Source organism: Oreochromis aureus, linkage group 5 (assembly GCF_013358895.1).
Source record: "Oreochromis aureus strain Israel breed Guangdong linkage group 5, ZZ_aureus, whole genome shotgun sequence".
Classification (NCBI taxonomy): Eukaryota; Metazoa; Chordata; class Actinopteri; order Cichliformes; family Cichlidae; genus Oreochromis; species Oreochromis aureus.
This window is the reverse complement of record NC_052946.1, coordinates 8,952,940-8,975,553: the sequence shown is the minus strand read 5'-3', so window position 1 is coordinate 8,975,553 and position 22,614 is coordinate 8,952,940. Positions and strand designations below refer to the sequence as shown.

The 22,614-nt window shown below is 41.1% G+C and overlaps 1 protein-coding gene across 17 annotated transcripts in view; it reads right to left on the bottom strand.

Moving 5' to 3' along the window:
- The window catches only part of foxp1b (forkhead box P1b), a 146,536-nt gene that overhangs the window by 102,457 nt on the left and 21,465 nt on the right, over positions 1-22,614 (bottom strand). For 13 of the 17 annotated variants that reach the window (XR_005613067.1, XM_039612102.1, XM_039612088.1 and 10 more), the window contains one exon: positions 11,406-11,449. The exons of 1 other annotated variant lie outside the window; for it this stretch is intronic. The gene's annotated coding sequence lies outside the window, so the exon portion shown is untranslated. Of the gene's footprint in view, positions 1-629; positions 760-11,405; positions 11,450-22,614 lie in introns of those variants that run through there. 3 more of the 17 variants (XM_039612090.1, XM_039612091.1, XM_039612094.1) reach the window with 2 other exon arrangements.

Genomic DNA, 22,614 nt, shown 5'->3' with positions numbered 1-22,614 from the left:
GGGAGGAACTAATACCCTCACGCATCGACATGGGGTTAGTACTCACTCTCACCTCCAACCCTGCTGCACTGAACAAAAGGAACATTTTGCACATGTACAACAGGGCAATGTCAACTTTAACTAATAGGTAATATATTTTCCAATCATTTGTGGCTGTTTTTAACAGGGACAGCGCAATACACATACCTCAGTACTACTGTAGCTAACGTTCCTTGAGGTTTCTTTAAGTCTTTTTTTGTTTGTTTGTTTGTTTTGCATGTCTATCTTAAAGAATTTAGATTTAATTCTGTTTGCCACAGCATGAACAGAAATGAACAAATTAACAAAATGATTAATTGCTTGTTTCATCTCTTTAGAAAACTCTCTAAATACCCTAATACTTCACTGAATTCACCCTTTTGCAATCTTACACTGTACGGCAATTATTGTACATGTTGTAGTAGCTTGTACTTATGACCAATAGTGAAAGGCATTGCCATCTACACCCTATACATAAAATCTGTCAATCACTTACAGAACACACCTACAAACACGCTCGTACAGACTCACAGTCATGGAGCACTGTGCCATAAAAGGAATGACGAGGAGGAGAAAACAGTGTAAAGATAATATAATCTTCACAGACTTACCTTCCAACAGTTAAACAGACTTTCATCATGTTTACAAAACTGTATATTCATGCATATTTCCTCCAAGCACTGAGTGTTTGAAATCCACTTCTGAAGAAGAGGAGAAAGCTGGCGGTGAAAGTAGTCTAAGTAGTAATGAGGTAGTCAAGTGAGTTTGCATGTGTGTATGAGAGAGAGCAAAAGAGAGAGAGAGTGAGAGAGAACTAGCCTGGCCAGACGGAAGAGCTGAGAGGTACTAAAGGTATGTGGTCAAAACACAACAAAAGTCGGTGCCTTGCTCTAAATTAAATATGCAGGAAGAGGCCCGTTTGCATAAACACAAACACTTGGCAAATGAAGAACTGGCACGGAGCAGATGCCTGCTGAGAGCCCTACCTGTCCTAGCCTCTTTTAATTAGACAAGAGCATACAGAACAAATGAACATCAGCGCGGTCAAAAAAAAGAACAGGAAAAAAAAAAAAGAAAAAAAGAAAACTTCCTCATGCCTCTAATGACACGAACAGAGGATTTCCCAACAGTTACACAGAAGGCACTTGACTTTCTCTACACTTTGTCAAACACCATACATGAGCGTTTTACTTTTACATACACACAGCTAATTACTTAATCAATAGGCAATCTGCAAGGCTGAGGATAAAATTCTGACTAAATAAAATGTACCAGTCTAAAAATGTCACCAGAGCATGAAGTCTTCAACATGAAACTACTTAATTACAACCTAAAATACTAATTAAATTTTTAAATATCAAATTTAATTAATGTAAGTAGGTCATTTTTTGGTGTGGGCTTTTATTAAATGATGTCCTCGATTAAAATGAAAGTACACCTTGTGATCTTCTTGTTCTTCCTTACATATGCTTCTCTTCTTCCCACCCCCTGGTGGAAAACCTGAATTTTAGCAGGGAGGAAAAAGTGATTTTTACGAACATCCATGGTCCAATGCCTTTCTTCCTAAAGACACTCTGCTGTTCCCACTCTGCTCTCTACACCCCCTGCTCCCTCCTCCACACCTTCTTATTTGCTTCATCTGTTTCTTAGGCCAGGAATGCAGAAGTCTGTGCTGTAAGTGGGAAGCTCCGGAAAAAAGTGAGAGAAAAGAAAATCCTATCTTAGTAAAAACAAAACAAAAAAAAGAATGGAAGCTGAGCCCCTCCAGAAAGTCTAGAGAGAAGCATCAGATGCTGAGTGACACATACTGATGTGGCCAGTCAAAGATGCAATTTTCATGTGAAACCCTCTCAAATGGATCAGGGGAAAAGGAGGGGGGTGGGCTAGGGGTGAGGTGACACAAGTTGACAGGAGAGGAGCGAGAGAGAGAAATTGAGGGGTGAGAGAGGGTAGGATAGAGGGAAAGAGAGCAGAAATGAGACCTCAGGAAAATAAACAGGGTGTTGGGTTTCAAAGGCAAGGGGGACACAGGCATTCCATTGTTCAAGCCAATTATCAGTAGAAAATAATAACAACAGATGGATCCAGAGCGGCCAACTTGTGCCGGAGCACCGTAGCGCTGGAGAACAGATGATGAAACGTGAGAGTGCTGTTGGAGGGGCAAGAGGGACAGGAGGGGTGGGGAGGTGCTGCTGCCCTACACACACACATGCACACAAAGTGACACACATAGCTCCTCACACCAGATGTGAACTTCTACAAGGACAGCATAATATGTGCTCTCTGGCCACCATTTGTACCGTACAATAGTTTAGTCAACAGCACCACGTGTTCAAAAGGGGCATCTGAAGTCAGATGACACATATGGCCCCCGTGTTGCCATGTGATAAATTCAAATCTGTGCATTCCTTTGGTGCTCAACAAAGCGGGGTCATTTGTTGGTGAACACATGCTTGTTGCTGTAACAACACTAAATCATGTAATACACAGAATGAACATGCATTTTATTTTAATTTTTTTCTTTCACTCTGATGACCTCTTGTGAGGTTGTCATTTGATGTTTTACAGCATATTTTATGTTCACAGGAAGAACAGAAAGCTTCACCATTGCAGTGGAGGCAGACCTCATTGACTCTGGCTTCATTCACAGATCCCTCATATCATCCATGGACTGACAGGCAGCGGAGGGGGCTTGCAACCTTAAAACAAAACCAATTCTCTGTGTGCCCTGTCAAGGGTGGGAGATGTCTGCAGATAGCAGTACAAAAGATCTGCCCTTCCTTTCCACAAGAAAAGAGAAGTTTTCGTTTCATTAACTCCAGACTAAAGCGTAATTATCTCCCTACAGACCTTAATCACCAACAGAAGGATAATAGAACAAAAAGCAGTTTCTTCTTCAGTCATTAAAGTTTTTTTTAATGTTGTTGTTCTTTTTTCTTTCCTCTGCACTTTAGACGAGTCCATCAAACAATGCAAAAGATTAATGGGGGCTGGATTAAAGTCTCACTTTCAAAAACTGTTAGTTAAGGAGGTTAAAAGATTTTGGCCGATTTGCTTGAATGTGTCGTCTTTGGCTCCTTTTTATCAGGCGGTTTGACCTGTTGACCAGCAGGGGCTTTGGGTTGGCTCTGGAAGGATCACGATGTTGGATCAATAAACGATTCGATTAAAAGTGGTAAAAAAATAAATATAATCAGTCTGAAGACCAAAACACCTCTTTAGAATTGTATATAATCTAAATGACTAGCATTGCTTGAAGGTGCTTGTGATATTATACCGTGAATGAAAAATCCCAGGAGGATTGTACAGACGGATTTCTGCAGCAGGAAAAAAAAAAGAATGGAAAACTTTGCCTAGATTTAATTAGCTCATGAGAAATAATTGCCATTAGCAAATCCCGTCAAATGGGGTTGAGGCATTTTGCTGTAAAAAAAAAAAAAAAGTCATATTTTTGGATGATGAGGAGACAAAGGGTTTTCAAACAGGAACTGGCGGGCCATCAGCCGTTTAGTGCACTGACACTGGGGTCGAGTTAATTAGACTATTGTCATTTTAATCAGGACAGCGCGGCGGCCATCACTTCCTGAAAGAGCCAGTGGACTTTAAACAGCTGAGGGATTTTTGTGTACGTGTGTGCATGTGTGTGAATGTATGTGCATGCACTGTATGTGTGTTGGGCCTGAGGTGTCATCCGGCTATGGGTTATGGGGTATGGTCTGGTTCCCTCACATGCTTAGAACATTAATGAGCTGGAGACACACCACGGAAACAAAGGACCCTGAAGGATCACCAGGGGAAACTACTCGCCTCTACTCTACTCATGTCTCAGTTCATTTGAAAATAATTTAAATATCAAATATTTGAAATAATTTGCTTCTCCCTGGCTATCAGATTTTGAATAGGGAGTCTTTCATGTCTTCGTTATTATGTTCTTCACTGGCATTAGCATTTAAAACATAATTAATGTAACCATATTTTCGAGGTGCTTACCATTATGTTAGAATAATGGTTTATTTTTGTCTGATTTCCATATTTTATAAATACAATGGGACGATTGTAATAACAAACCCAAAGAATGGCAAATGATAGATCAAATCTTTGCTGAATATCATTAATCTAAAGAGAGTTTTAATCAAAACTGACAAAAGACTAGATTTAACCTGCTCAAGGCTTGCATGATGAAATTCACTTTGTGGCACTCCTTGTGAAAAACAGATAAAGAATGGTCGGTCGTATTTAGCCACCAGGCTTCGGAGCAAAAGTTGGGGGTGGAGCAGAATAACTCGAGCTGTCAGTGGAGCGCTGCCAATCAGTGGAGGTGATGAGGGGACCAGCTTAATGTTAACAACAAAACATCTTTGTGACTTTTCCCCTGGCCATAGTTCAGGTCATCTGTGGACAAGGTCACAAAGGTAACCTGGAGACAAATGCTGGTGAACTACCCCCCGTGACACCGCTGCCAGCCCCGGGGGCAGGGCTGGCCAATGACATAAGCCAAGCTTCTGAGTACAAAGTAGACTCCTGCAATATTTCACATTCACCAACCTCAAGGGAAGCTGCATTAAAAGAGGCTGGAGCGGCCCTGGCACATTTGACTCTGTGTCACCACTACTATGTCTGTTTATGATTATATTAATGGTTCTGTAAGTTCATCGTTTTTAACATTAGTCATTAATATTTCACAGGGAGTTAATATTAATCTGATCAGAAATTATCTTCCTTCAATAATTCAAAATTCACATTAATAATTCAATAAAAAGAATGTTCTGCATAGTCGAGAGGGGAAAAATGGAGATATTCAATAACTAGAAAAGTCGCAATACAGCCCCAACTTGGCTACAGCGTAGCAGCAGAATGTAAAATGCCAGGAGCAGCTTCAATGCAATGCAGCTTGTTAGTAGGAACTAAGGTAACCTTGGTCAATTTAATATGAGTTGTAATCCAGATTAAATAGACTGACTAACCCGGGACCAGAGGTTGCTGTATCCACTTGTGTACATTCAGAGATAAAGAAGAAACGCAGACAGTGAAGTCTCTGCGCCATTAGAAGCGCTGCACCATCCAAGTTCTTCCATAAGAGATTTGCAGGGATTAGACTGTGAAATAAAGACCTAATCTTTATTTGACAGGGAAGCCAATCTCTGGCTCACTGGTCAACCCCCTTGTGGCAGGCGCCTCTTTCACAACTCACTTTCACTGTTACACACCTCAGGCTTATTTAAAACCACATTTAGGCTGCACACTCTAGCCTGTATGAGGTCTCAATGTAATTATCATACGAAAAAGACAAAAAAAAGAGATGAACGGTGAGCAGAGCCACAGAGGCAGAAAGACTTATTCGACAAACGACATCCAGTGTCTTACCTGCATGTGAGTGCATTGTGAGAGCAGGTTCCTTTGGTAATTTTCCTTTTTCAACTGGCCTAAGCTATGCCTGATTAAAAATCTAACCAATTTCCATGTGCAGTTCAATGACAGATGGAAAGAGATATTTCATGGAGATGTATAGTCGAGACTGATAAACTATTAATCACACTGCCGGACAATGACACCAGCTAAATTTAAACGCAAAGTGAAAAGGCGTCAAGTAACAGCCTCCCTTATTCCTTAAATTATTCATTACAGGGAGCTGTTATTGGACAGCAAATAGAATTAAAGCTCACAGATTCCACTTAATTACAGTACGTGTTGATGGTGGCTACAGATGTCACAGTTTGGACTGGCAATCCTTCACTATGTTTAACCCTGTCAGACAGTGACCAGGGCCGACTCCTATCCTGCTGTCTTCTTTTCACCATCCCTCTGTATCTGTATCTGTGTGCTGTGTGATGTATATTTCTAATATAAGAGAAATATGTTAATAACATATCTAAAAGAATCTCAAGTGAAATCTATTGCTGACAGCCTTTTTCTTCCAAACCAGTGTGCTGCATATTTGCAAATCTGTTGTTTGATATGCACAGATTTGAAACTTAAATAACACAATTTAATTACAAGAACAAACAAAAAACAGAAAAAGATTTGGGGGGTCATTTATAAACGTTGTGGTCATTTAGTCTGTCCTGCAGGGCAGCACTGACTCTGCCGTTCACATCTTTGCAGTACTGTCAACGGCACATGCAGCAGAGGCGCATCACGGCTGAGCAGACAGTGGTGCAGAGTGAAGAAGTGTCCTCATGGTAAAGCATCAGTTAATAGTCAACAACCTCTTTATCAGGGTATCTACAGCTATAAGCAAGTTGAATTTCAGACTTTGTACCACCTTCTTATCAACACTGTACACTGACCTCGTTTTTTATCTGTGGATGATGTTTTTATATTTGAAATGTATTTTTGTGAATCTAAGCCACTGTTCCTGTGGTCAAACGGCTGCTTCATTTGTCTGTAGCTATGTGATATCTGATCCTACCACCTAGCAAGTCACAGGTGCTACAATAAATAAATACAGTCACTTCCTTAAACAAGCATTTTCCTCAGTAACAAATACAGCAGTTTATTTGTAACTGTAAATGAATGATTAAGATCAAGGAAATTTATAAATCTGACAAAGTTCTCAAGAGCTAAAGGTTTCTACTTTTACAGAAGCAGTTCTCCTGTGTTTGGGCAAGGCGACTGGACAAATATATTGGCTGTCGGAGAGTGGTTGACCTCGCTTAGTGGCCTGCCCCTATGTGAATTCAATTTGGGAAATGATTAACTTGCAAACCAAGATAGTACAGATAATTTTAACATTTTCCCCAACCTTACCAGGGGGAATAGCTTTTCAATAGTGGCCAAATTCTGAACATCTTGAATGAACTTCACTTGAAAATGAGACACTGCAACTAGGAATACATTTTACAAAAATGGAAAGTATAGAAAAAACATGTATCAACATGACCTCCACCAAAGAAAAATAAATGGTAGTTTCAGCTAACGTCTGATTTACATTGTTTTAAAAATACCCGTCTACATCCCAAAAGGTTGATTCTGTTCATTTGGACGTAACGCTTTCAGTGGGAGAAACGTTTCGTCACTCGTCCAAGTGACTTCTTCAGTCTCAGCTGACTGCAGGTTTCCCCAACCTTATAAACAGTACATTTGCGCAATGACTGAAACCAGCCCACTGAATGAACAATGGGCTGTGACCTCATAGCCCATTGTTGTGTTTGATGAAACGTTTCTCCTACTGAAAACGTTACGTCCAGATGAACAAAATCAACCTTTTGGGATTTACTTACCTGGATGACTGAGCATGCATCAAGACATAGCCATCTACAAATTAGCAAAGGTTGAGTGTGTGATGGAAGTTGTAGTTTCCCTAAAACAGTAAGGACTTTAAGATATACAAAATAACCATTAACTGTTAAATTAAGCTACCATAAAAATTCACACAGTAATCAAATGTCATTTTCCTACGAGTGGCACACAAAGGCTTTGTTTGTGTGCTCCATATCCGCTCAGTGTTTCTCCCTCACTATCTCTCTCCCTCTCTCTTCCTTGTATTACCCCCAGCTTACAGCAGCAAACAGAGTTGTATGCAAATACTAAAAGCCATAATGCATTATATTGTTTGGTGTTAACATTTGAATATTTAAATGGCACGTTTTAGATCTAGATATTCCCATTTCAATTTCCATATACTGTACGTGCTGCATGCAGACAGTTAAGTTTGACCACATGGCAGGTTGAATATTTTGTCAGTGTATTTGCATCTTTTCTGCACAATATTGGTTTGACATGCCATCATTTTCATTATTATGTTCTTGCTGCATATATACTTGTTAATAATGCAAGTTACCAATGTTTATTAAATGTCTACAGTATGTGGCTGGTGTCACAGCCACAGAGCTAGATGTATGAATCACCCACGTACATGCCACTTAACCAAATTGGCAAAGCTGATAAGCCGTATTTACATAGCAGTGTTGCTGAGCGTGATTGCTATCAGTAAAACTTCCCCCCACGCTTTAATGGAAAGTTGGGCTATAACTTAGTGTGGGTTACAGCTGCCCTCAGGAAAATAGCTCAATTACACTCATGGATATAAACACTCATGTGGCTGTCGAAGTGGTAAACAGATGTGGGGTGACAGTCTGTTGTATGTGCTCAGTCAAGCAGCTGTTGCCGCACCTTCATTCATTCACTTGTTCTGATGACGGATTCCTGTTTCTCTTCCCATGGCTCAACGTCAAGCCGCGTTGTTTGCTTATGGGGCAGTGGCAAAAGGCAGATTAAGCTTCTGAGAATATCATTAGTGCGCTGCCTGTGTGAAGCTGCACTTTTACTGCTGCTGTCAAACAGTCGGTGTGCACGGAGTGGACATGCGTCTCCATAAAGGCCTTTCTGTTATTAGGCAGGGCAGAAGCAAACCCGCACCATCTTTCCAAACAGAGAAGACAGCATAAGAGCATTCTGAATGATGTCATATGATGTTATTTTGCCTTGGCGCACTGTGCGTTTGTGCTCACACAGTGTATTGAAAAGGACATCCCCTTTGGCTGTTGTCTCATTGGGAGCCTACCTGTCACACGGCTGATATGACGCTCTTTGAATGCAATGTGTACATGTGATCAGAGCTGCAGTGAGCACCCCAGATGACAAAGTGACTAGGAGTGTCAAAGCAGCCTACAAACAGGCCTGTCCTCTTCTAGACAGGAAGCTGGGAGCAGCAGAGGCGCTGCCTTGTCTCATCTGCCAGCAGTGCTCGCTGCCTCCCCGCCTCATCACAGCATCCATGTCTGATGGTGTGCACAACTCCATGCTGGACGGCTGTTTTGATTTCAGCCTGTGTGACACATCTGTTGCTTGTCACGTTGTGTTGTGCCTGTCTTGTGAGCCGAGCGCGACCGGGGCAAATCTGCTTCTCATCTCTCTGTTCGTGTTTACAAACAGGGCTGGCGTTTACAAACAGGCCAGCATGGTATGTGCTGTGCAGAAGGTCAGAATGCCTTATGAGACACTAGGTGCACCTGTGCAGCTGCTACTACAAGCCATCAATCCTCATAACCTGCTGTAAATGTGTAGGTTGTAGAATGTGAGTGCGCTGTATAAAAAGATGCATTACCTACTAATAAAACCTGTATGAAATGTTAAGTAAAAGCTCCAAGTAATTGCAGCGTTGATTGTATATAATACAGAGTGAAAGGAAAAAAGTTATGGATCTTGGTCACTTTCTCATCCTTTAAGAATTTCCAATCATTGTACACTGCCTACTGAAAATCAATTACTTCCCTCCCACGTCTAATTGAAAAAATTTGCTGTAAATCAAAGCTGCATCAAGGGAGCATTCTTCACAGTCCGCTCTTTATGGGCTTTAAAAGTACTCTGCATGAGCGCCTCACAAAACTACCAAAATCAAGGATATTCTACGCAAGACTTCCACTGTCAGCTTAAATACATGAGCGATGACTATGGCTAATTGGATCCATCCAATCCATCCATCTATGAAGCACAGATGCTTTATCAGCGAAAATCAAATGACATTGTTTCAATCAGCAAGGCGGGCACAGCACTAAAGAACCAGAAAGGTATTTATTAATGAGATGCTACAGCAGCTTAGAAGGGGTGCATTCACAATTGTTTCATTTCTATGTCCTTGTCTTTCCAATTAATAATCCAAAGTGCTTCATAATTACTAGCTTAGGATTCATTTCCATGTTAAGTGCTGCTGTGACCATAAATTGCAGTGGAAAAACTTCTGATAGCAATGTTTGTTCACTGACTTTAAAACTGTGTTTTTCTTTCTCGATTATTTTCAAATAAAATAAGCGAAAAAGACAAAAATGAATAGAAATGACTAAATTCAAAACTACACTAAAAATAACAGTAAATTCAGCTTTTGTCTACACCAACCATCTGCTTGAGTATCAAACCCTTGCCTGCTATGTAAATGCAATCCCTCTTAAGAGGGTGGGGAAAAATTTGAGATGGCTCATTTACATTGCCAAATGACACAACACTCATACTTTCCATTTACTATCAAACTGTTTTGCAGACACACTAACCTGGAAATGATCAGCCAGAGTACTTCCTCACCACCAAGTCAATGTAACATCACTGCTGTAAAACAAACTGAAATCACGCTCGACGGTACACGGCGTGATCGAACACCGTGACTGCCATTTCGACTGGCCTCGTCAGACCACGAGACAACACGTAGCAGCGCTGGCACGGCAGGGAGGCACAACGCTGCTACGGAGCACTAATATATTCAAAGAGGGATCATTTACTTAAGGCTTGCATCCAAGGATCAGCCTGGCCTTCATTAGCCTCAATCTGACACGGATGTGAACAACATGTTGCCTTGCCACACGAACACTGCCCCTCCTCCCTCTGAACCCCAAACACTTGAATCTCTTCCCTTCTCTGAGACCTGCACAGCAAATTCCTCTGGAAATATCACAGGTTGTTAGCATTCCAGAGAGAATTTTACATGGGTGTACACTCAGGCCTTAATTAGAGACTCTATTTGATCATTCAGCAGCTGGGCTTTATTAAAAATATGGGTTCACCTCGCCTTACAGTCACCCCCGGCTCAGTGTGAAAGAGCTCACAGAGGCAGAAGAGTCTACGAGAGGAGAAAATGAATATTCATTGCTCGATACATAGAGTGTCTGTATGGGAAATCTACACCCTGCGAGGCAGTATTTACACTTGGTTTACAACAACACTGAATATCAGTCATGTCACAATCACCACTGTGAACAAAGTTCATCTCTGTCTTTTTTAATGTGAACACATGACTAATAAGATCTCCATTAACAGTCTATTTCCGAGCCGCATGTTGTTTACTGAAAAGCTTCAACCGTAAATGTCAGCACAGAACCTGAGCTACATCGACCTGAAAAGAACCAAAGAGATGTAAACTATATCTGACCAAGGTCGACAGGGACTATAAAACAAACACCGGGTTTAAGGTGAAGTCTTCCCTGCGTGAAGGTTAGCCATGTTTTGTGTTTACACTACACTGCAGGCTTTGAAATTGTTTTGCAGTGTGGAGTCTGCCCAGGGTCATTGTTTGTTTTTGACGTGTTTATACACCACACAAGGAGTAATGACTTCTAGGATAGTCTGGGGATGCAGACATGAGCCAGCACACTATCTGCAATTTTCTTTACTTTTCAGGTTCACAGTTAACTCTGAACACCAGCACGACTCACTGACCTGGCCCCTCGCACGCATTTAAGCATTCAAACTCATGTCAACATGCAACTGCATCAGGAAAAGAGGAAATCGGTTACTATGCAAAACCTTTCTTATCATCCTGTGGCATTCAAACTCACCACTATTACCATATAATGCCCTTCTTTGAGAAGACATTAGGAAGAATGCACCAAAAGCTGGTGCACGAGTCACGTTTCTTAACCAAATGCTGGTGTCTACTGATGTTTCTGTGAGGTACTTACTTTAATCTATGGCTCCACAGGATGTCACCACTGGAGTGTCCTGGCTGGATCGGCAAGCAGTCAGCAGAAGGGGAGGAGAGAAGAAGAGAGGAGGTAGTAAAGGAAAGTTAAGGGGTGGGGGTGGCAGAATGGAAAAAAAAGAGAAACAGTGGAAATTATTTCAAACGTGAAGGTGACAAAAGCAAGAACATACTTATTTTTCCACAATCAGCTTATTCAATAATAACCGTGCTGTCACAACATGCAACCACATGCACCTCTCAGTTAAGTGTGAGTTCAAAACTGAAAGGTCACAAAAAAGGTCACTTTCAAATTAATATTCATGTCAGGCAGATAATAGGTTTGAACAGGCTTCCCAGTGGCCCCGTTTACATATCAGTGGATCCAGATTTAGTCTCTCAAACAAGAACTCCCTTGATTAAACAAATAATGACAAATTCCAACAACTGTAACTGAGTCCAAATTAATTTGAACATTGCTCTAATTGCATTTAAGCACTCCTCCTCCCTAACCTAAGATCAACTGCGTTTTAATTACTGCCTTCTGAAGAATGAATCCCCGCAGTGGCGGTGGAAAAATAAAAATAGAGCATGTTTTACAGAACACTAAAATGTAAATGTTTTTGTTCAGTATAAATAAAGCTCCGCTGCACTGACTTCTCACAACACTCGTGCTTTCTGAAATAGCTTGTTCGCCCTTTTCAATTTGCCACACATTAGTGCTCAGCCTCTTACAGCCGTGCTCTGTCATTCAGCTCTACTGCCCCATGCCCCTTTGCCTTAACTCTTTCCCTCCGTTTGCAAACACGCAGGGAAGAGACGGCAAAATGTGTTTCCTGAATGGGAGGAGAGGTGGAAAAAGCCCATCCTGCCCCAAGAATCACCGCCGCCCCACCAGAGCTGCCGCCGCTGGCCTTTCTGCAGAGGCAGCAAAAGTTCCCCAAGAGGGGAGCGTCTGCCAACTCAAACAGGGCTCATTCTCCTCTCTGTGGGCCGTCAGCCGCCCATGTGGGCCTGCGCTGGGCTTCCTGAGGGCTCGATGCAGCTGGAAGACTTTGAATAAAGGTAACGGCAATGTCACAGCTACTGTAAACTTGCGAGGCTGCTCCTGTCAGCAGGACATTCCCAATCAAAGCAGAAACAACCCCACCTAAAACACAACACATTGTTTTTTTCCACTGGCCCCAAGTCCAAACTTCCCACGAATCACAAAGACAGCACACAGGCGAGAGGGCAACCACTGTTCCCTGATCTTGCCAAACAAAATGCCAAGAGACCAGGAATGACATTCAGCTCTGGGGTTTAAAAATACGAGCAATTTGAAAATGATTAGTCTTATTTTCTTGTTGAGCGCCTGACACAGGAGAGGAAACCAGAACAATCAACCCAACTGCCTTTTTTTCTGCTGAATTTAGAAACACTAATTAGTTTTGCTCTCGTAAAGCCAACCTGAAAACGACCAATTAGAAAGTGAAAATGAGACGTGCAGAGAAACAAGAGCTTGTCATTTGCACTGTTTAAGTCCCATATGCACAACTTTACTGTGATGACTTTCACACAAGCTCGGGATGATTGGCATGCCACCTACTAAATTTGATGTCACATACACACACCAGTCAAACAGCCTTTTGCCTAGTTGGATGAAACTATCACAGATCTGTACGACCACATCAAACTCAAGCGGGCAGCCTGGGCATGCAGATGTCTGAAGCACCAGGCTGGGATACAGCCCACCAGGCTGACCACAGCACCAGCTGGTTACAGCTACAGACGTACCAGAGCCAAACTGTTCCCCCTTACAGGTGCCTCTTCTCTGAGTTTCCTCTTTCAGGGGTACTGGAATAATACATCTGTATGTACTCTTTCAATGTAACAACTGAGGCAGGTATCTGTAAGTACTTCTTTTTCAGACACACCTGAAATATATTTCACCTGCTGAGTGGCATTGGTTCGCATCTATCCAGTCATTAGAAGTGAATATAAAATGTGAAAATTATCTGCAGGAATTTCAGTGCTATTCCCCCGGCAAACAGTGGCGAGTGTTTCATCACTGTCGGACTGAAGACGGATGAGCTGTCAGTGCCTTCCCCTGTCCACAATCCAGCTCCTGGGCTGGGAAGTGGCTAAAAAAGGCCGGGGCAACGCTTTCCAGGACTGCGCCTTTTACTGGGAGTAATTCTCAGATGCCAGATTGCTGCCAACGTCCTTGCAGCCAATGGCAGAGAGGCCAGTAAGTTCACATTAACTGCAGAGTGTAACTGCACTGAACATCTGCTCATGAATGAGAGCGCTGCCCACTAACTCAGCTAGTTGAAGCCCGCTGATGAAAAATTCAACGTTCTCCTCGTTGGCACGCTTGTTTTGCACTATTCTCCTGAGCCCCTAGAATTATATTAAGAGAATTTCAGCACGGCCTGGTGTATCTGAGAGAACAGCTGGCGCTGAAAAGAGATCTGCCGCTCGGCGAGAGCTCAGGGACTTCACACGGGATCTGCCTTCTCCTACACCATTTGTCCTTGAAGAGAAAAAAACCCTCCAGTGTTAAGCACCCAGGTAATAATAAGAAAGCAGAGGCTACATTTAGCTGATTACACCACCCGTGTGTGCTACAGCGGACAGCGCATAACCACTGAAGACATGAATCGATATTGAGTGGAAAAGGAAGACAGAAGAGCATTTGTGACATGAGGCAGCTCCCCCGACCTCAGGAGACCCATTCGGTGCACCTCTCTTTTGTTTGTCTTGTTTAGCTCATTAGATTGTTAACTAGGAAGAATCTGCCCCCAACCCCACAATATGGAACAAGCTTAATCAGAAACAGAAGCACTGTGTTAAGGGAACAACTACTTCAAAGAGCTTCAAGTGCTGCAATCATGTGCCCCATGAGTTTCTAATGTTACAGGAAATATACAATGTTCAGGCAAACAATGAAAGTTGTCATGTTCATGTTCTAAGATGACTACTGACCCCAACTTTTTCTGGCATGCCCCATTTCACCACCCAAACCCAGTTTATGCATCACTCGCAGCTATATTTATCATTTGGCAACTATAAGAAATGATCCAAATTTCGGTAAAATAATGTTCAGCACAGCAGCAACAGCAAACTCTCAAACTTTCATTTTCCCAAATCAAAAATCATATTTATTCAACTTAACTTGACTCCATATTTTGCCCCTGAAAAAAACGTACACAGTGACATGAACTGACAAAGTCTTTCCTGTGAAGATGATGAAACCATTTCTCCATTTAAAAATGTTAAGTTTAAGGAAGTGATGACTGCTAGCAAACACTAAGAATAAAAGATTACCAAACTCGGTAATTTCACTTCTGTCTTTCTGGAAATACAGTTAACATATTTCTATATGTCAGCAAAGAGCACAAACTAAGAGAGCGAAACCATGTTTCTCATAGTTGATTTAGTTCAAATCTCAGTTTTACAATGTCTGACCTTTGCATCAAAATCAGGTGATTTTCATACATCTCTGCCTTCATCTGGATTTCTGTGCTTCATGTGTAGAAGGAAGCAAGAACAAGCTTAATTCATTTCTTTAATACCATGCACTGGATAATGTGGAAATCATGGCAATGGCCCAAAAGGGGATCCGTGAATATGATATTGCCATTGAAAACTGAGAGGATGTCTGGCGAGAAGCTCATTTAGCTGGTGACAAATGACAGCACTTTGTCTTCCTGACAAGATCCCTCCTTCATCAAATGTCCAACTTCACATGGAAATAGGAAATCACACATTATCACACTGACAAACAATTACAACCATGTCATTAGCAGCAACCCTGGGCCTGGAACCATTAACAAAATACAATGTTGCACACCACGCTAACCATCAGAAGGAACACAGGATGTAGATGAAAATCACTGATAAATCAATCATGACACAAACAACCTGATGCTTATAGTTTGGGAGCTATAAATGGAAGGAATGAGGGGTGATTACAGTCGTGTGTGCCAGCTAAATAAATCACAAAAAAATTAATAAATAAAAAAGCTCAAGCAATCAAAAGTTCTGAATAAAGATTTATGTCTTTGCTGATGACAGAACAGTGCTTGCTTTATATTAAAAGTCAACACTTTAAAGGAGTTTCACTGTACGTGACTTAATCAGATATGGAGCATTAGTATCTTTTTTAATACATCTCCCAGTGTCAGGCAGCAAATGAAAAAAGCTAGCCTCTGTAAATATGACTGCTTACTTCTAACACAAACATTGTTGACACCTAATGTAATTTCAGCGGGACATCCAACTGAAAGCACACCGGGGTAATATAATGCTCTTAATGAGAATTCCTTCCAGCTTGAGACCTTGGCGAGATAGCCATAATGCATGGCTTCTCTTTTTAATAAAATAATTGTTACAGTTATTAAAGATGAATCTCATCACAGCCGAGATGACAAAATAATTCATTACCAAAACCAAGGCTTTAAATAGCTGCAAATTATGAAGCCCTACCCCCAACCCCTGGAAAATACACTTCTAGATAAATGGCTTCGTTATTTCATATAAATATTAGATATACAGCATGCTGCCCTTGAAAGGAAAGAATTATTGCAATTGTCCATTAAAAAAGTTTGCATACACAGAATGCACCATGGGCGTCAATAACTACTCAAAAATACATAAAAAAATAAACAGTTTTCCAAACATGTAGCAGCTACAAAAAACCCTACTCTGTTTTTTTTAATCAACCGGTGCATTTGTTTTATAAATTAATTGTATCTAAATCTATTCTGTTAAGCAGAATGACTGAGCTAGAGTCTATTTTTTTACTGTTACTACATTAATATGTGTAATGTTATGTACATATTTCCTCTCAATATTTCAAATGAAAACACAAATATAGATGAATCTAAATTACACGTGTCCTTAAAAATTACATAGAAGCATTCTTTTAAAAAAAAGAAAGAAAAAAAAGAAAAACCACACACATGCACACAACACTGATCGGCTACTGCCTACATGACGTTGCACGTATTCCAGTTTGGCTTCTTTTGGAAGCTCCTATGTTTTTCCTCATAGCACCTCCATGTGTGAAACAGAGAGTGTTGGAAGATATTTGTATTAACTTCCACCAATCCGTCCCACCCCCACCCCTTCCTGTTCACAGCTCGCTTCTAGTTTTATTTATGTATTCAAAAGAGATAATTTACAGTGATGGCATGGAAACTTCCCAGCATGCCTTTTAACCTGTCGTTTTTCACTCTCTCTACAGCAGGATGTCCAGAGGAAATGCTTTATTAAGATCCTGCCGACATGAAGAGCTGCTGTGACTTACTGGTGCATTACTGTCTAAAAGGCAAAGTTATTTAGACCAATAAAAGGCTAATATATTGTTGGAGTGGAATTACACAGAAGTTATCTCTGCCTTAATAACATCACCGCAACCCCTGATGTTGTTTAGATCAATAAAGCCCATTAAAGTACAGACCTCAAGCGCAGATAAGGCTGCACTGCCACAGCAAAATACAGCTTGCTAGCATCTGAGAGATCAGAGGTCTTTCTCTGGCACACAAAAAAGTGGTCAAAATGAGAAAAAGACACTTCAACTTAATACCATAAAAACCTTAAATTCAATGAAGTTCATCGTCTGCCTCCTGGAGCCTCCTGGCCTACACATAAACAAGTAGGAAGATGCTAATGGATTTCAGATATTGGTCAGACAAAGTAAAGAAAAGCCAGAAGATGTCAAAGCAAAGGTGAAACTGCGCTAAACCCCTCGGCTGCATCTCTGCACTGGGTTTCCTGTTAGGAAGAGGTGGGCTTTTAAGCAGCTCTCTTATTTCAACACTTCCAAAAAAAGTCCTACTATAAACTCCCTCTTGACCTTCAACTTTGCCTTCGAACACAATTTCATAAAGGGGTGAATTTTCCTTCTTTTCCCGTCAGTGCAGCTGCTTATTCTCTGCACTGATGATGTCACTGTAAACTCTGATTCAAAGATTAAATGAATTTCACCCACGTAAGGCAAGGGGGAAAAAAAGAGCGCATAAAAGTAGACAACGGCTGAAAAAACATGTCTAACTATGCCATCAAAGGGGCTCATTTTTAACAGTGTCCACCAGGTGATGCACTAAATCATGCTGCTGTCCATCAGCCCTAAAGACAGATGACCACAGCCTGACCACTTGCTTGAGGCTCTGCCCCAAGCAAAGATGACAACACAGAAAGAAAAAAAGAACATCAGAGTGTATGTATAGCTGCGTATATGTGTGTGTATGTATGTGCACTTTCTCACTTTTGGGAGTGCAGACAGCATTCACGTGCACTTGTAAATTGCAGCACACAGAGATACCACAGGAAACCACAGGAAACGCTATCTCTATACGCACGCGAAAAACAAACAAGACTTTTTTTTCTTTCTTTTAAATACAAAATGTCCCCTATGGCTTATACAATGTCAATAGGAAGTTTACAGACACCGTGTGCTCAGATGTGGGGGGAACTACGCTGAAGACACAAACAATGTTTAAAAAAAAAAGAAAAGAAAAGAAAGAACAAAAAGACAATAGCAACAGTATTTTTGCAAAAAAGTTTCTGTTGCTTCTCACAGACTCATCTCAATGTACACCTGGGAAGACTGCGCTGGACAGATGCTGTAATTCCAGTGCCGGATAAAAGTACTAAAACTCCCCCAAAAATGTTTCCATCATCATTCTTTTACTCGTCTGTCATTCTCCAACACTCTGGCTCATGCTTTAACAGCTGTAGCCACTGCAGCACAAGCATATATATATGGTTCATGTGTATTTTTACACAGCATTATCCTAGTACAGTAAATCACAGCTAATTTTAAACAGGACTTGTAATGTCTTTATTTATTTTCTAACAAATGTACACTGATGGAGTGGTGAATGTTCCTAGTAACCATGACCAGGTTTTCACGAAATCAGGTCAAAGAATTAAGCAATAACTGCAAACCACTGGTTTAAACTCTCAGTTTCAGACAGCTATTTTCTGCTCACTGACCTGTATGAAGCCAATGAGAGAAATAATATGGTTATCTCAGGGTAACCGATCAGACGAAAGTTTGCTTAAAAGAAAACTGGTGGGCTCCAAAAAGGCCCGGTATATGATGAATAAGAAATATTTTAAACTGTGAATCATGCAAAGTTACTTTCCATGAATCACAATCCAAGACTAAACAGCTAGAACTGGCAATGACGTTTAAGACATTTAATAAGGTTTAAGAAGTTGCAGCTTCCCTCAGTTTGATGGCCTGTAAGAGGTTGTACTCCACTTTACTGATTTGAGAAACAGATTGCAATTATCAATGTGTCCACAGGCTTAAGTGACACATAAAAAAATGAGGGGAAAAAATGCAGCACAGAGATCTTCAGGAGGTCCAAAAAAAACTATTTATCTAACATCTAAATACAAGAACCTTTAAAGGTCTTGAATTCAGGTAATTTCATTTAAATCATTTTAGGATTTTTACAGCCCCTGCAGACAGCTGTGACACAGAGACAGGACAGAACATTTGTCACAGTGAGGACTGTGAATAATAACTCCAAAAATGTATCAGCTATATGACAATGTGATATTACCGAAGAATAAATACACTGCAGACAAAAAAGGGAGAGAAGAAAGATGAGGAGGGAAGAGGACATACAAGAGAGAGCAAATCCTCTACCAGCAAGTGAAAGCATAAATAAAGTGTGGCACATCTTTTACCTTCTTCAATTATCTGCCTTTTGACATGCAAGCTGAGCACAGTGTAATTAACATCTCAGGAGATAATGGGGTCGCTACTCACTGATCAATCTCACACATATATTATCTGCCTTTTACCAATCCAAGCGCCTGTTATTCTAGGAAGGAAATATTCCAGAGCGGACTTTTTCCCCCCTTTTGGGTGGGGGCATTTAATAAAACTCTGGTAATAGGCCTAATGACTCATTCAATTGGACTCATCTTCCAAAACATCAATTAGTCTAAGACCCAACTATACACAGCATTGTGTATAGCAGTAAATAGAAAATCCAAACCAATTCAAAGAAGAGGTAACCACGCTGTCGTCATCTATTACATACACTGCCATAGATGAATAAAAAGACTTTAAGACTGTTCCCTCTACGTCTAGAGCAGTTACATGTGTTGTTGCTGAGTCTGCCGGCCCGATAAAAGCATTTAACAATACTATCTGAATCTATTTGACCTTCCTAATTCCCTCTTTAAAAAATAGACTTGTTTAAAGAGGGAATGTTTGGTTTGTGAATGGAAATAAACTTTGCAGTATATTGCTCTTGCAAATTCTTTTTACTCCTATAAATACAGATATTACAAAAGCACAGACAGAAAGTCCTAGACTAACAGCCATTGCCTATTTATGTCAAGACTTTTAGATCAAATCATGCGTGTTGTAACATCATTAGTGAATTTTAATTTGCTAATTTTAATTCCAAATTTCACTTTTGGAATTCACATTAAAGTGTGCCAATTTCTGCTCATTTTGAACTGCATATTTTTTGTTCTTATTCTCTGATAAAACTGTTTTTGTACACTTCAAAATAATCTTCATGTACCCCTCCCCCCAACTGTCATAAATAGCAGGTGGGTGGAGCTGTACTAATAGCCACAGCTGTACTTTGTTAGAATACAATATTAAAAATATCCCCTCTACCTGACATCACACACAGCCAAAAGTAAAAATAAAAATACAAAGCTTTCTCACACCAAACTTTTTGACCTTTTTACTTTACTGCCTACACTTACTTCACTTTGTGAAACCAATTTAACAAACACATGTAGAATACACGATAGCTCTAGCTACTAGCTACTGAGTCACATAACATTTAAAATGTATTTTCTGTCAATTGTACCTTGTTAATTTAAATAAATCCTCAACGTTCTGAAGTCATTGACACGAGACACCTAAAAGAGAACTATGTGGTAACTGGTTATCTTACATTACTCATCTGCCCTCCCACCAACAATGTCTGCTTTTCATGGTTATTCTAAATGTATCTTTCCCCCTCGACTGCCGCACTGTGGTTCTCCCTTAGGTTATTTGCCAGATGCCTTTGAAGAAACCTCAAATCAGTACTGAAATTTATGTTGCTGTATATGTGAGTCACATCCACATGCTGCTCCTGTCAGGTCAATAGCTACCTTCACAGATTTGAAGATGTGTCCCACGACAGAAATGACTAGCACACGGCTAACTAAAAGGGATAAAAGAAGCACAGAAAGCACTTGTTAGCGCGCAGTACATTTGACTTCTGAGAGCACTGATGGAAGCAATGATTGAATTCACCAACGAAGAGAAGCTATACTTCCTCTTTTAGAGACTGTGACGACAAACGTGTGTGTAGCAACTGTGTATCTGTAATGACAACTGCTGTTTAAATTGCATCACCCACAGATGTGTTAATCATCCTTTATATATTGGACGGTGGTGGCAAACCTCAAGACTGAGAATAATACCTGCTTTTGCTTTCTAATCCTACTTACTGATTTAATAAAAATTGTCTGTCGTTTTCATATTGATCTTTAACTACACGAGCAGGGCTACCAAGTAAAAGCAGATTCAGTGTAGTATATCCAAACATTCCTGTTGGTTTCAGCACTCAGTTGTTACAAATTCAATCTGGATAATTCTACGAGACTCACTACTAAACTTTACTTGTCAAAAACATTAAAAAAATAAATAAAAATTGTCTGTGAAGGTCCAAAAAGGGGTTCAAAAAGCTGGAAGTCTTGCCCAAAAAAGCGAATGTAAGACAATGGCTGCCGTTGCTGCAGGGAGCTGTACTTTAAGTATATTATTAACTCAACACTGCCTGGACATGTGGGGGCTGTTTTACAATTTAGGCTTTAACAGATGTGGATTTTATGTGGCAGGTTCTCCAGAGTTTAGATGCTGCTGTCCACACAGATGAGGCCGTAAGGCGGGTCATAAAACCTGCCTTTGAAACTTTGGATGGATTAATGCCGACATGACAGCTAGTGAGCAGAGATCAGAACGGCTCACCTTTTCAATACACTCACATGCTCACCATCTGATATCCTACCAGACGAAAGCCGAGGTTGGAAGGTAATGAAAAAGCAAAAAAGGTGTGCCTGCAGCAGGTTCACTTTTATCTGACTAATCAACTAATAGTTTCAGGATATTTCCTCCTGGGTGGTATGAAAGGATGTTGCACACACTTGCATGTTTTAAAATGAGCAGTTTACTAAAATAGTGAATAGTGTATTATAGGGTGACAACAATGGTAATTGCACTTCAACCAGTGTACAGTGTAATTATTGGGATTTACACCCCCACCCCCACCCTTACCCGCCCACCCCTGCTTTACAAGGTAGAATTCCTGGAAGGGTACCTGACACACTCATTTGAACTTTCTTAAAACACACACTCTTTTAAATGTAAGCTTTTCTCACAGGCTCCGTTTTGTTCACTGCCTTTTTTTACTTAGATTATGTAACACCTCAAGAAAATCTCTGTCACACAATACAATCTTAGTGCTTCACACACTCCTTTTTTTCAGTGACCCATGTTGACTTTGGTACCACCTCCTGGGTTAGGCAGGAAGACACGCTGAGTGAGCTCTCTGCTGGCTGGATCCAGACCCAGCCTCTTACACAATGCAGGCTGCCTGGCTTGCAGCAGGCCAGCCCCTCCTCTCCAATAACCCACTTCCCATTCTTGATCAAACCTGGGGATTGTAGTGTAAGGGTGGAGATGAGAAAGATGGGAGGAGGTGTGTGTCTGTGTGTGTGGTGGTGGTGGTGGAGAAGGGGGTGCACATCCTGCGTGAAACCGCATCCTGAACAAGCATCGCTGCATCTCACTGTAAATAAATACTCTCTCCTCCGCGCAGCTTCCGTCAACTGTCACCGCCTTGGCTCCCAATCACCTTCAAGTCCAAACAGGAAAGTGCAGGGAGGCGAGGGAGATGGCAGATATGAGCTTTAATTTGCTTCTCGCTGCACTTTAGCCCGGGTGCACACTACTTCCTATACTCCTGCTCTGACCAGCTGCCCCGGCTTCGTTCCAGACCCTGAGTCCTTCCTGTCACCTTTCATTACCACATTATCCAGGAGGAGGCTCCCTGTGTAGCTGGGAAATCACCATTTGGTGGGACACCCACCCTCCACCCCCGCCTCATTTATGTTGTATTGTGCGAGACATTCAAAGCCACGCGCAACATCCTCAGAGGAGTGCTGCTGCCTTGTTACCTGCTAATCCCCTG